We start from the raw sequence: 13,088 nt of genomic DNA, 5'->3' as shown, positions 1-13,088 counted from the left end.
GCTTGGCCAACTCTTGCCTGCTGTTGTTCTCAGTGGTTATGAGCCACCTTTGCCTGCAAGAGAAAGGGAAGTGTGTCAATGGGTGTGGTGCAATGTGTTTGGGTGATGTGCCTGCCATAGTTGAATAGCTGTCCATGTGTGCAAGGTGTGAGATGTGGGTTTGAGTATTGCAGCAGTGGTAAGATTATGAGTGTGAAGTAAAGCCATGATTGTGAGGTATGAGTGGTGATAGGTAGAGATTGTTGGTATGGGGTGTGTTGCATTGAGAAGTGTGTGAGATTTGTGGTGCAGCTTGTTATGTATGCAATAAAGGTACAAACTGAGTACTGTTTAACTGAACAAGGTAAACCCTTGGCTCTGTGTTATTACGGCCCAAAGTGCCTGACTCACAAAATGGCTGGCCTTTTATACCGGAGCAGCACCTCCTCTGAGATCTTATCAAAGTCTTTCACAGGTTGAGACAGTCTGGTGCTTTACCCTCCCGGTTGACCATCTCACTTCGATTCCGGCCTTGGGTGAGTGTTTGGAGTCTGTTGTGGCTGATGGCTGGATGGCTGACTTGTTGGGGGTGGCAGTGGCCATGACAGGAATTGCAAGTCCATTTTTATTGAACAAGTCTGTGATGGAAATTTCGGGTTCACTGATGACCCTTGAGTCCACTGAAGGCTGCTGGTAGGTTGGTTGGTCATCGACGGTTTCTTCGTCCGACTGCTCTGGCTCATCTGTATACCTCAGTTTTGTTTGATCCACGTGTTTCCTGCAAGTTTGTCCATTCTTGAGCTTAATAACAAATACTCTGTTGCTCACCTTGGCCATGACCGTACCAGTGATCCATATGGGACCCTGACCATAATTCAACACATTAGAAACATAGAAACATAGAAAATAGGTGCAGGAGTAGGCCATTCATCCTTTCTAGCCTGCACCGCCATTCAATGAGTTCATGGCTGAACATGCAACTTCAGTACCCCATTCCTGCTTTCTCGCCATACCCCTTGATTCCCCTAGTAGTAAGGACTTCATCTAACTCCTTTTTGAATATATTTAGTGAATTGGCCTCAACAACTTTCTGTGGTAGAGAATTCCACAGGTTCACCACTTTCTGGGTGAAGAAATTCCTCCTCATCTCGGTCCTAAATGGCTTCCCCCTTATCCTTAGATTGTGTCCCCTGGTTCTGGACTTCCCCAACATTGGGAACATTCTTCCTGCATCTAACCTGTCTAACCCCGTCAGAATTTTAAACGTTTCTATGAGGTCCCCTCTCATTCTTCTGAACTCCAGTGAATACAAGCCCAGTTGATCCAGTCTTTCTTGATAGGTCAGTCCCGCCATCCCGGGAATCAGTCTGGTGAACCTTCGCTGCACTCCCTCAATAGCAAGAATGTCCTTCCTCAAGTTATGAGACCAAAACTGTACACAATACTCCAGGTGTGACCTCACACACCTTTTACAGGATCATTCACAGAAATCTCGCGTAACACAGTTGCGCGATCGTGGTACCCTTGCTGACTCTGTCTTCTGTATTCTACATGATTACTTAACTCTGGGTGTACCAGATAAATTGGTCTTAAAACCTCTTTTCATCATAAGTTCAGCGGGCGAGACCCCTGTGAGTGAGTGGGGTCTTGTCCTGTAACTCAGCAGTATGCAAGACAAGCGGGTCTGCAGTGATTTTTGGGTTACTCTCCTCATGCTTTGCTTGATAATTTGTACTGCACGTTCTGCTTGCCCGTTGGACGCAGGCTTGAATGGTTCTGACCTTACATGTTTTATGCCGTTAAGTTTTACAAACTCCTGAAACTCCTGACGGGGTGAAGCACGACCCTTTGTCGCTCACCACTATGTCAGGCAGACCATGTGTCGCGAACATGACATTGAGATTCTCTATGGTTGCCGTGGACATACTGCATGGCATGATTATGTATTCTATCCACTTCTAATAAGCATCCACCACCACTAAAAACATCTTGCCCAGGAAGGGACCTGCAAAATCTACATGGATCCTGGACCAAGGTTTGGATGGCAATGACCACAGACTCAGCGGCGATTCCGCTGGTGCTTTGCTGAGCTGCATGCAACTGATGCACGCATGCTTCCAGCTCAGAATCAATTCCTGGTCACCATACATGGGGCCTGACGATGGCCTTCATCTTCACTATACCAGGATGTGTGTTGTGTAACTCACGCACAAACTTCTTTCTCCCTTTCTTAGGCATTACAACACGATTGCCCCATAATATGCAATCTGCTTGAATGGACAGTTCGTCCTTGCGACGAATGTACGGTTTGGTCTTCTGGCTCATTTGCTTAGGTGCGGTAGACCAATCCCCTTTGAGGATGCAACCCTTTACCACTGATAATATCCAGGTCTTAACTTGTTGAGCCATGACAGGGGCACCTTCACTCTCAAAAGCATCCATGATTAACATTAAATCTCCTGGTTGTAGCATTTCCAGCTCCGGTGTGGGCAATGGCAACCAGCTCAAAGCATCGGCACAATTCTCTGTGCCAGGTCTGTGGTGAATGACATAATCATAGGCAGATAATGTCTGCGGGATGAAGCATTGGTATTGATACCTTTGCTCTCGGAAAACAACGAAATGAGCGGCTTGTGATCGGTCTCTAATTCGAACCTCAGTCTGAACAGGTATTGATGCATCTTTTTAACACCATACACACACGCTAAAGCTTCTTTTTCTTCCATACTGTAGGCTCTTTCTGCTTTAGACAAACTTTTGAATGCATACATGACATGTTGAAGTTTCCCCGACTCATTGGCTTGTTGTAACACGCAACCAATTCCATATGACGATGCATCACAGGCCAAAACTAAACATTTACATGGGTCATAATGTACCAGCAGCTTGTTCGAGTAAAGCAGATTGGTGGCTTTCTCAAAAGCTCTGTCTTGCAATGTGCCCCACACCCAGTTGTTGCCTTTTCTCAATAGCATGTGCAGTGGTTCAAGTAAGGTGCTCAATTTAGGTAGGAAGTTACCAAAGGAGTTGTAGACCCAGGAACGAACGCAGCTCCGTCACGTTCTGTGGCTTGAGTGCATTCTTGATGGCTTTGGTTTTCACGTCAGTAGGTCTGATGCCATCAGCGGCGATTTTCCTCCCGAGGAATTCGACCTCTGGTGCCATGAAGACGCACTTCGAGCATTTAAGTCTGAGTCCCACTCTGTCCAAACAGAGTAGAACATCTTCCAGATTGTTCAGATGTTCCTTGGAGTCATGACCGGTGATCAGGATGTCATCTTGGAACACGACTGTTCTGGGAACGAACTTCAGTAGACTTTCCATATTCCTCTGGAATATTGCTGCAGCCATGCGAATTCCAAACGGGCACCTATGGTAAATAAACAGTCCTTTGTACGTGTTAATGCACGTAAATCTCTTCGATGTCTTGACCAACTCCTGCGTCATATAGGCCGATGTCAAGTCCAGTTTTGTGAACGACTTCTCTCCGGCTAGCGTCGCAAACGAGTCATCAACCTTCGGTAACGGGTACTGATCTTGTTTTGAAACCCCGTTGATTGTAGCCTTGTAGTCGCCACAGATTCTGACTATGCCATCACTTTTCACCACAGGAACAATGGGGCTGGCCCATTCATTAAATTCGACCAGTGATATGATCCTTTCACGCTGGAGTCTGTCCAGTTCAATTTCGACCTTCTCCCTCATCATATACGGCACTGCCCGAGCTTTATGATGGACGGGTCTTGCTTCTGAGTCCACGTGGATCTGCACCTTGGCTCCCGTGAAGTTGCCGATACCCAGTTCGAACAGCGAGGGGAACTTGCTCAATACTTGGACACATATATCTTCCTCCGACGACAATGCCTTTATGTCGTTTCAGTCGCATCTGATTTTCTCCAACCAGTTCCTGCCGAGCAGTGTTGGGCCATTGCCTGGAACAATCCACAGTGGTAACTCGTGAACCGCACCCCCGTTATATGACACATTAATTTGTGCACTGCTAATCATCTTTATCAGTTCTTTGGTGTACGTGTGCAGCTTGGCATTAACAGAGCTCAGCCTGGGCCTCACAGTCTTAGTATCCCACAGCTTATTAAATGCCCTCTCATTCATGATCAATTAACTCGCCCCTGTGTCTAGGTCTATTGATACCGGTATCCCATTAAACTTCACGTTAATCAAAATTGGTTTACTCTTGGTTGTGAAAGAGTACAGTCCATACACTTCCTCCTTTGGCATCTCGGATTGCGTATCCGGATCCGCGCTAGTCTGACTCTCATCCTCCACGTGGTGTGTCGCAGCTCGGTTGCTCATCTGCGGACACTTGTGCTGGAGATGCCCCACTCTCAGACAGCCTTTGCAACTATATTGCTTAAATCGGCACTGCTGGTGCCGGTGATTTCCCCCACAATGCCAACACGGAGAAGTCGGATACATTCCCACTGGCAGACGAACGGAGCCGGATAGGCCCTGCCGTGTGCCGATCTGCCGACCGCCGAATCAGTTGCATTTACAGTACTTGTTGAGGTTCGGTTCTTCACCGATATTTGCTTTAAGCTCCTGTCTGTCACCATACATGATTGAGCGATCTGGATGGCCCTTTTTAAATCCAACTCCTCCACTGCCAGAAGTTTGCGCAGGATCACCTCGTGGTTGATACCGATAACAAAGAAGTCCCGCAGCATGTCTGCCAACACCATCCCGAACTTGCACGGTCCCGCTAGACGTCTCAGGTCGGCAACAAATTCCGCCGCGCTCTGGCCCTCCGATCGAGGTGTGTATAAAACCTGTATCTCGAGATGATGATACCGTCGTCTGGCTTGACGTGCTCCTGTACCAATGTACACAACTTCTCGTACGTTTTCTCTGTTGGATCACTAGGTATGAGTAGGTTCTTTATCAGACCGTAGATCTTTGAACCGCACACAGTGAGGAACATGGCCCAGCGCTGATCTGCATCACCGACCTCCTTCATTTTATTGGCCACGAAGTACTGGTTCAAAAGGCTCACAAAGTCTGCCCAATCTTCTCCCTCTACGAATTACTCTAAAAATCCAATCGTGCTCATTTTGCAAATAAGGGTTCTTGTATTCTTGTCGCCAAATGTTATGTATGCAATAAAGGTACAAACTGAGTACTGTTTAACTGAACAAGGTATACCCTTGGCTGTACTTTATTACGGCCCAAAGTGCCTGACTCACAAAATGGTTGACCTTTTATACCAGAGCAGCACCATGTGCGTGCTGCTCAGTGGCCTCCAACAATGACACCATCTGGTGGCTACAAACAGCATGTACATGGTGGGATTTGCTGAAGCCTTCGCTCACCTTCACCTGCCATGAGGTCATTGTACTTCTTTCGATATTGCATCCAATTCTTTGGAACCACACTGGTGGCCGTGACGGAGTTAGGTATCTCCTGCCATAATCTTCTACTAATAGGATGGCGTTCTGCCACCCTGCAGGATCAGTACATCCTGCCTTCTTTGAAGTGCCACTACCAAGGCCTCGAGCCCAGCATCTGAAAACCTTTGTGCCCTCTCTCTAGGTTGTTGAACCATGTCTTGTGCCTGACTGGCAATGAGGTGCTGCTGCAACAAAGCACCACCCCTTTAAAAAGTGCAGAGAACCTAGGCTAAACATTACTGGGCATTAGGCTACACCTAATATTGGCCCATCTGTTCAGCGTTAAGCCAATCAGCAACGCGTTTAGCATTGTGATCACTGCTGCAATCATTTTAATGAGCAGGCAGCACAAATTTTGCGTGCTGCCTGGACCATTTTGAACGAGTGCAGGCAAATAGCACTGCCCCTTGTCACTGGCTGTGTTCAGGCCTTATCCAATTTCTAAGCCATGAAGTCTTACTGCAATTATAGAGGGCCTTGGTGATATCACACCTGGAGCACTGCGTACAGTTTTGGTCCCTTACCTGAGGAAGGATATACTTGCCTTAGAGGGAGTGCAACAAAGGTTTACTAGCCTGATTCCTGGGATGGGGGGGGATTGTCCTAAGAGGAGAAATTGAGTAGACTAGGCCTATATTCCCTCAAATTTGAAAGAATGAGAGGTGATCTCATTGAAATATATAACATTCTTACAGAGCTTGATAGGGTGGATACTGGGAGGATGTTTCCCCTGGCTGGGGAGTCGAAATTTAGGGGTACACAAAACAGCTCCCTCTAAGCTGTGTGGTACTGGGAAATGTCCCGCGCAGGCCATTCACTGGATTTTCTATTGTAAGTATCGCGCATTGTTGGAGCGGATTCTTGGACATATATTTGATTGTATACGGGACCAAACATTTGTTTTAGTTTCCCCTTTAAATGAATTTTGTAAGGGACAATACTGATGCATTATGCTTTAAACAGTTAGACTTTAAGGCATGCTGGCCTTGAGTTAATGCAGATTGGAAAGTGAGATAATGAACACTGGAGAGTTAAGTGCTAGGTATGTTTGTTTATACCGGTGTCAAAAGCCTGCACTTGTTTATACTGCCCTGTCACAATGCAGGATGGGTTATATATCAAAAGCTTAGCCTTCGATAAGTCAAAGCTTTGTAGTGCTAAAGCATGTGTTGTAAAGTGACGTAATTTGTAAGTTAAAAGGACTTCACTGCAGATACCAATTTGAGAAGATGGTTCAAAGACAGGGGTCTTTAACACTTCTCCCAAAGCTTTGTCTCTGATTTAATAAACCTCTCTTTATATATATTATACAATCTCGGAAATATTTTTCCACAACACGCATTCACAGAAATTTAAAGGGACCATGCAGTAAACGAAACTGGCTGCGCAGAACAAAGCACAGTTTATAAGGAACATTGGATGGCATCCATAGCTCCAAAAGACCTGGCGATATGGAGCTGAATTTCTTTGGGGTATCAGGTTTTACTGCTGGACTTTCTATTAGTTTCTCCTCACTACCGCCCATTTACCACCCATTTAAACACTGAGATGAGTTATAGTGCCCATTTATCGCCCATTTCCCCCCAAAATGGAAATGCCCATTTATTGCCAGCATTAGTTTCAGCATCAATTTAATGCTGAGAATTAATTAAACCGCCCACCCATATTTTTATGACGTCAATGCCCAGAATACAGTTTTTAAAGGAAACTAACGCCCAGTAACTGCCCGGAATATCGCCGAGCTTTACTTTCAGCATCTCACCCATATATCGCCGAAAATATCACTCGCCCAAAAAAACGCTGAGAAAAAGCTGCACACACCTGATCTTAACCCAGCGTTATGGAATTAATTTTGTAAATCAAAGGACTTTTCATATAAAAGGCTGCTTCAAGTTCTGGGGGGCTTTGATTTAATCTGTGAGTTATTTTAAGGTGAATATAAAATCTGAAGAAGCGTCTTATCATATTGTGGACGAGTTGACATCCTTTTATGAGTTTTCGAACGAAAATGTATGATTTCTGAAGAATACGTATAATAGTAATTGTAATGGGGCCTGTAATTTCTCAGCCACTGTTGATGACTACTCACATGCTGCAGACTAGAAATGGGAGAAGGTATATTGAAGAGCATTCTATGCCCAATCAAAGAGGTGGCAGACTGAGGAGGAGGAGAACTTACACCCGACGCACTTATAGGGAGAAGCTGTCTCACCTGAACTTGTCTGAGAACACGTGCCTTAAGGGACTGTGCTTCCAAAAGGAGGTCATCAGTGAGATATGCCAGCTCATTAGGGGACATCTGCAGCCTAACAGCACCATCAAGACCACACTGTCCGTTGAGGTCAAGGTTACTGCGGCACTTTTCTTCTATGCCTCAGCTGGCGACATTTGCAGTATCTCTCAGCATGCCACACATTGCTGCATTTGACAGGTGACTGAAGCCCTTTACGCTCGGAGGATGGACTTTATAAACTTCCCTATGACCGGGGAGGCACAGAGTGGAAGGGCTCTAGGTTTCTCAAGAATAGCAAACTTCCCAAAGGTGCATGGAGCAATAGACTGCACGCACATCACCATGCGAGCAACTTTTCAGGATGCAGAGGTTTTTCGGAACCGAAAGGGATTCCACTCCTTGAATGTGCAGCTCATTGTCAACCACAAGCAATTAATCATGGCAGTCAATGCAAAATTTCCAGGCAGCATCCATGATGCGCAAATCTTGCGTGAGAACACTGTTTTTGACCTGTTTAAGAGTCAGCCACAAGTACACGGTTGGATGCTGGAGGATAAAAAATATGGCCTTGCCAGTTGGCTGATGACCGCACCCTACGTAAGCCCCAGACAGAAGCCGAGAAGCGATATAACAAAAGTCACATAGCCATACACAATATCATCAAAAAGACAATTGGAGTGCTTAAGCAGTGCTTCAGATGCCTGGACCACTCAGGAGGCAAATTACAATACCACCCTGAGCAGGTTGCTCAGTTCATTGTGATGTGTTGCATGCTGCATAACTTGGCTATCAGGAGGGGACAAGAACTGCCAGATGAGACTGCCGGTCCACCTCAGGAGAAAGGAGAAGAGGAAGATGATGAGATGGACGATGAACTCGGGGAAGACATTCAGGCTGACATTGAAACCATGCCCCCAACCCCTTCCAGACCATAGGAAAGGGCCCGTGGTGGCTACGCAGCTGCAAGACTGTTGCATCAGCAGCTCATAAATGAATGCTTTGCTTGAAATAATGTTGGTGGTAGTTACGCAGCTGCAAGACTGTTGTGTCTGCAGCTCATAAATTAACAGTTTGCATTACGTTGTGACAGTTACAGTTACGGTTTATTTACATCACATTTAATGTTCGCTTTTCATGGTATGGACTCGCCAGTGTTTAACGTTACAACTATTTGAAGACAATGCACAACAATGTTAAGTTAAATAAAACATTTTTAATGTCAATAAAGATAATTATTTTTTAATCAGAAAAAAACACAACACAACACAACACAACACAACAGTACTCCCCCGCCCCATTCCAACCCAAACTTTGAACATTTTAGCATTTTAACAACACAATAACAACAAATACAACTAGGATTTTTATATAAACGCATGCGCCCACCCCTCCCCCAAACCAACCCAACAATAAAACATTTAAAAACAGTTACAATTTAAACAACTAACACAATAACACAAACACACACCCACCCTACAGGCAACAATTTTAACATTTAACTAATAACAAAAACCCACTCCCTCCCTCCCTCCATCCCTACCTGTGGCCACACCCTTCCTTTCCTTCTCCCCCCCCCCGGGTCTGTACCCCACCTCTTCCCCTTCCCCTACCAACTCCAAGCTGCTTTGCCGCAGTACTCCTCAAGCGCTGCTTTGGTGGAGGGAGGGGGTGACAGCAGATCTGTTGTTTGGGCCGATGATGGAGAGGACGTTTCCGAGCCAGAAGCAAGAGCTTCCTCCTGGCTCGCTTGAGTCTTGGGCAAGAGGGGTGCAGCACATTGGGGTGCAGTGCCGGATTCTGGGACCACTGATAGCCCTCTGGCACCAGTGTTCTTGGCTATTAACTCCAGGGCCACCGCTATCCGTGTCATTTTTCATTCATGTTCGTGCATAGGGTGGCCATCTGTTGAGATATACCGCCCATTGCCTGGAGGAGCTCCTGACCTATTTCAACACTCCTCCTGGACAAATTAACCATGTCCACACTTTGATCTTCCGTTCGTGGAGTAGTCCTACTGCGCCGAACCAACGTTCGCGGGGTTGTTGCCGGCATGGAATCACTGGAGGTGCCCTGCGGCAAAGCGCTTGGCCCCGATACCTCCTCGGTCGAGGAGGACGTGGCTGCAAGAACACTGGAAGCTACTGCTGCAGGCTCCTCTTCCACCTCTTCACTGTCCACAGTGGAGAGGAGGACCTGCAGCAGAACGAGCGAGATACTGGGCTCCTCTCTCCCAGAAATAAGTACGACCGCCGGATCCATAGGTTGATGCGGTGGTTCCACTTGCACGGCCTGTGCTCTTGGCTGAGCTAGAAAACATAAAAGAGGTCATTAGAGGAGAAGGGGGTGCTAGGGTCACATGAGAATCCAAACATTACACAGGCATATGCATGAGAGCAACACTACTGCTATAAGAATGATGACAGACATCACATTTGATGAACATCATGATAGTACAAAATCTGCATTACAATGATTTTCATGATCCCATCATTAATTACATAACATTACATAACATTATGTAACATTACATAACATTGCATCAATAAATCATCAATCATATATTTTACAGATATGAGTGGCATTAATTTACTTTACATCACCCAATGGTTTATTTTTTACTCACGTGGCATAAGAACAGGTTCCGATGCAGCACGGGTGGTCGATCAGTTGTGGGTCCCCACAAGTGCCAGTGCCTGCTCATCTAGATCTGTGAGGGCACATAGGTCCACTGGGCCACCACCTGTGCGCCGCTGCTTGGCCCTATTCTTCGAAAGCTTTTTCTGCAAAAGGTGACAACAGCATGGCATGGCATAAGATCATTGCCAGGTACTTTTACAGATATAGATACAGATACATAGATTACTGACAGATTTTTAAAAATTATTATTATTATTAGTATTAATAATAATAACAATAATAATAATAATACAACGCAACTCATATGCTAGTCCACCGTAAACATTATACATATTGCATGCATGGTTATATCTATCGTTTGCAAATAAATTGTTTAAGATCGAAGTTTGGATTAAATGATTACCGATCTAACTGCAATGCATCAGATCTGCATTTAAATTAATCATTACATCATTACAATTACAATTTTATAAATAAATACAAATAAATGTAATATTTATTCTACCGGACCCAACAAGATCATTCCAGCGCTTCTGGCACAGTTCAGCTCCTTCGTCTCACGAGTGTTGGCAGAGATTACCTCTGCAATCTCCGACCAAATTCGTTGATAGACCTGGGGGGCAGGGCGGGACGGGTTTCCCACGATCACCCGGGCCAATTGTGCCCACCGATTCTCAACTTCGTTAACTAAGGCCGAATTAGTCTCCTCAGTAAAGCGCTTTGCAGGCCTTCGACCTCCCATCTCTCCCACTTCAGCCACTTCCTCCTCCTCCTCGCTCAAATTAACCTCCTTCTCCAACCTCACTTTACTAATATCCATTTTAATCCAGAAATCTGAAAAATGCAACCAAAAACAGAACAACAATCACTGAAACCACCATCACAATCCCTCACCAGCTTTCTACATTATCTCTCTCTCTCTCTCGCTCTCCTCTTTCACTTTCACTCTCTTCTGCGCATGTGCAGATGACCCTTAACCTCCTGAAACGCAGGAAAAGACAGTTGCTGTGGACGCTGGCCTTTTACGACTGAAAAAAACCGCTAACGCCTGTCATGTATGTATGCTTGGGTTTATGGCAGGGCCTACCCGACTGCGTACGCGAAACCTGTGGCTGCTCAAAGTCTGCCAACAGGAATGAATCCGATATCACCGTATTGGCATTGTGGGGGAAATCATCGGCATCATCAGTGTCGGTTTAAACAGTATATTTGTAAAGGCTGTTCGAGAGTGGGGTATCTCCAGCGCATGTGTCCGCAACTGAGCAAGCGCTTCGTCATATGGAGTTGGTTGCGTGCTCCAACAAGCGAATGAGTCGGGCAAATTACAACCTGTTGCATATGCTTCAAAAAGTTTGTCAAAGGCGGAAAGAGCCTACAGCATGGTAGAGAAAGAAGCACTAGCCTGTGTGTATGGGGTTAAAAAGATGCAGCAGTACCTGTTTGGTCTTCGGTTTGAACTGGAAACAGATCACAAGCCACTCATTTCATTGTTTTCGAAAAACAAAGGTATCAATATCAATGCATAGTCCCGCATCCAGAGGTGGGCGCTGACATTATCTGCCTATGATTATGTCATTCACCATAGACCTGGCACTGAGAATTGTGCCGATGCATTGAGCTGTCTGCCGTTGCCTACACCGGAGGTGGAAACGCCATAAGCGGCAGACCTACTGTTAGTCATGGATGATATGTCCTTACTATACAGTATAAATGCACACGAGGCCCATACTTGAGAGAAGGTCACTCTGTGACCAGTTACCTTTATTACCAAGACCTCAAGTGATGAAGTTGGGTGGAGCTTCCCCTTTTATACCTGAAAGTCTAGGTTAGGAGTGTCTCCCACAAGTTCACCCCCTTGTGATCAATGTTCTCAAGGTGTCAGCTTATACATGGGTTACAATGATAGTTGAATACATGACATCACCTCACCCCCAAAGTCTTATTGGGATCACAGGTTAAGTCTCTCTGGTGGGTTACGCTCCCTTGTAGAGCACCTGAGTTGGGGCTCCGATTGTTGGGCACTGGCCTGAGTGTCTGCTGTTTGCGGTGCCTCAGGCCTGTCCAGACTGCCCACAGTGACTGGGCTGTCCTCCACTTGGTTCCGGTGTTCGGTCACCTGTAGTGGAGAAAACTCTATGTCATGTTCTTCCTCTGCTTCTTCTATGGGGTTGCTGAATCTCCTTTTAGTTTGATCCACGTGTTTGTGGCAGATTTGTCCATTGGTAAGTTTAACTACCAAAATCCTATTCCGCTCTTTGGCAATCACAGTGCCTGCGAGCCACTTGGGCCCTGCAGCATAATTAAGGACAAAAACAGGGTCATTAACATCAATACATCGCGCCCTCGCATTCCTGTCATGGTAGTCACATTGTGACTGACGCCTGCCCTCAACAATTTATTTCATAGTGAGGTGTATAAGGGATAACCTGGTTTTGAGCGTCCTTTTCATTAGCAGCTCTGCGGGTGGAAACCCTGAGTGTTGTCGGGATCTATTGGCCAACAGGAGGCGTGATAAGCGGGTTTGTAGGGAACCCCCTTGGATTCTGAGCATCCCCTGTTTGCTTATCTGCACTGCTCGTTCTGCCTGGTCGTTTGAGGCCAGCTTGAACGGTGCCGTTCTGACATGGTTGGTTCCATTGCCTGCCATGAAGTCCTGGAATTAGTGCTTGTGACACATGGGCCATTGTCGCTGACCAAGACATCTGGTAGACCATGGGCGTCAAACAGTGCCTGTAGACTTTCGACCGTGGCAGAGGATGTGTTTGAATTTGAAAGTGAAGGAACCCCTGTCACGGCAACAAGTTAAGACCTTGATCAGCCAGGACCAAATATTA

General features: G+C 46.0%; 1 long non-coding RNA gene across 1 annotated transcript; it reads right to left on the bottom strand.

The window, feature by feature from the left end:
- Nucleotides 1–9,268: 9,268 nt before the first annotated feature.
- LOC139263837 (uncharacterized) lies at nucleotides 9,269–11,181 on the bottom strand. The gene is made up of 3 exons (XR_011593220.1): nucleotides 11,149–11,181; nucleotides 10,241–10,397; nucleotides 9,269–9,923 (listed from the first exon to the last, which is right to left on the bottom strand). It is a non-coding gene; the product is annotated as an uncharacterized lncRNA (long non-coding RNA).
- Nucleotides 11,182–13,088: the final 1,907 nt, after the last annotated feature.

The sequence above is a fragment of the Pristiophorus japonicus genome, chromosome 5, assembly GCF_044704955.1.
Source record: "Pristiophorus japonicus isolate sPriJap1 chromosome 5, sPriJap1.hap1, whole genome shotgun sequence".
Taxonomy (NCBI): Eukaryota; Metazoa; Chordata; class Chondrichthyes; family Pristiophoridae; genus Pristiophorus; species Pristiophorus japonicus.
This window is presented reverse-complemented; position numbering and strand designations above follow the sequence as displayed.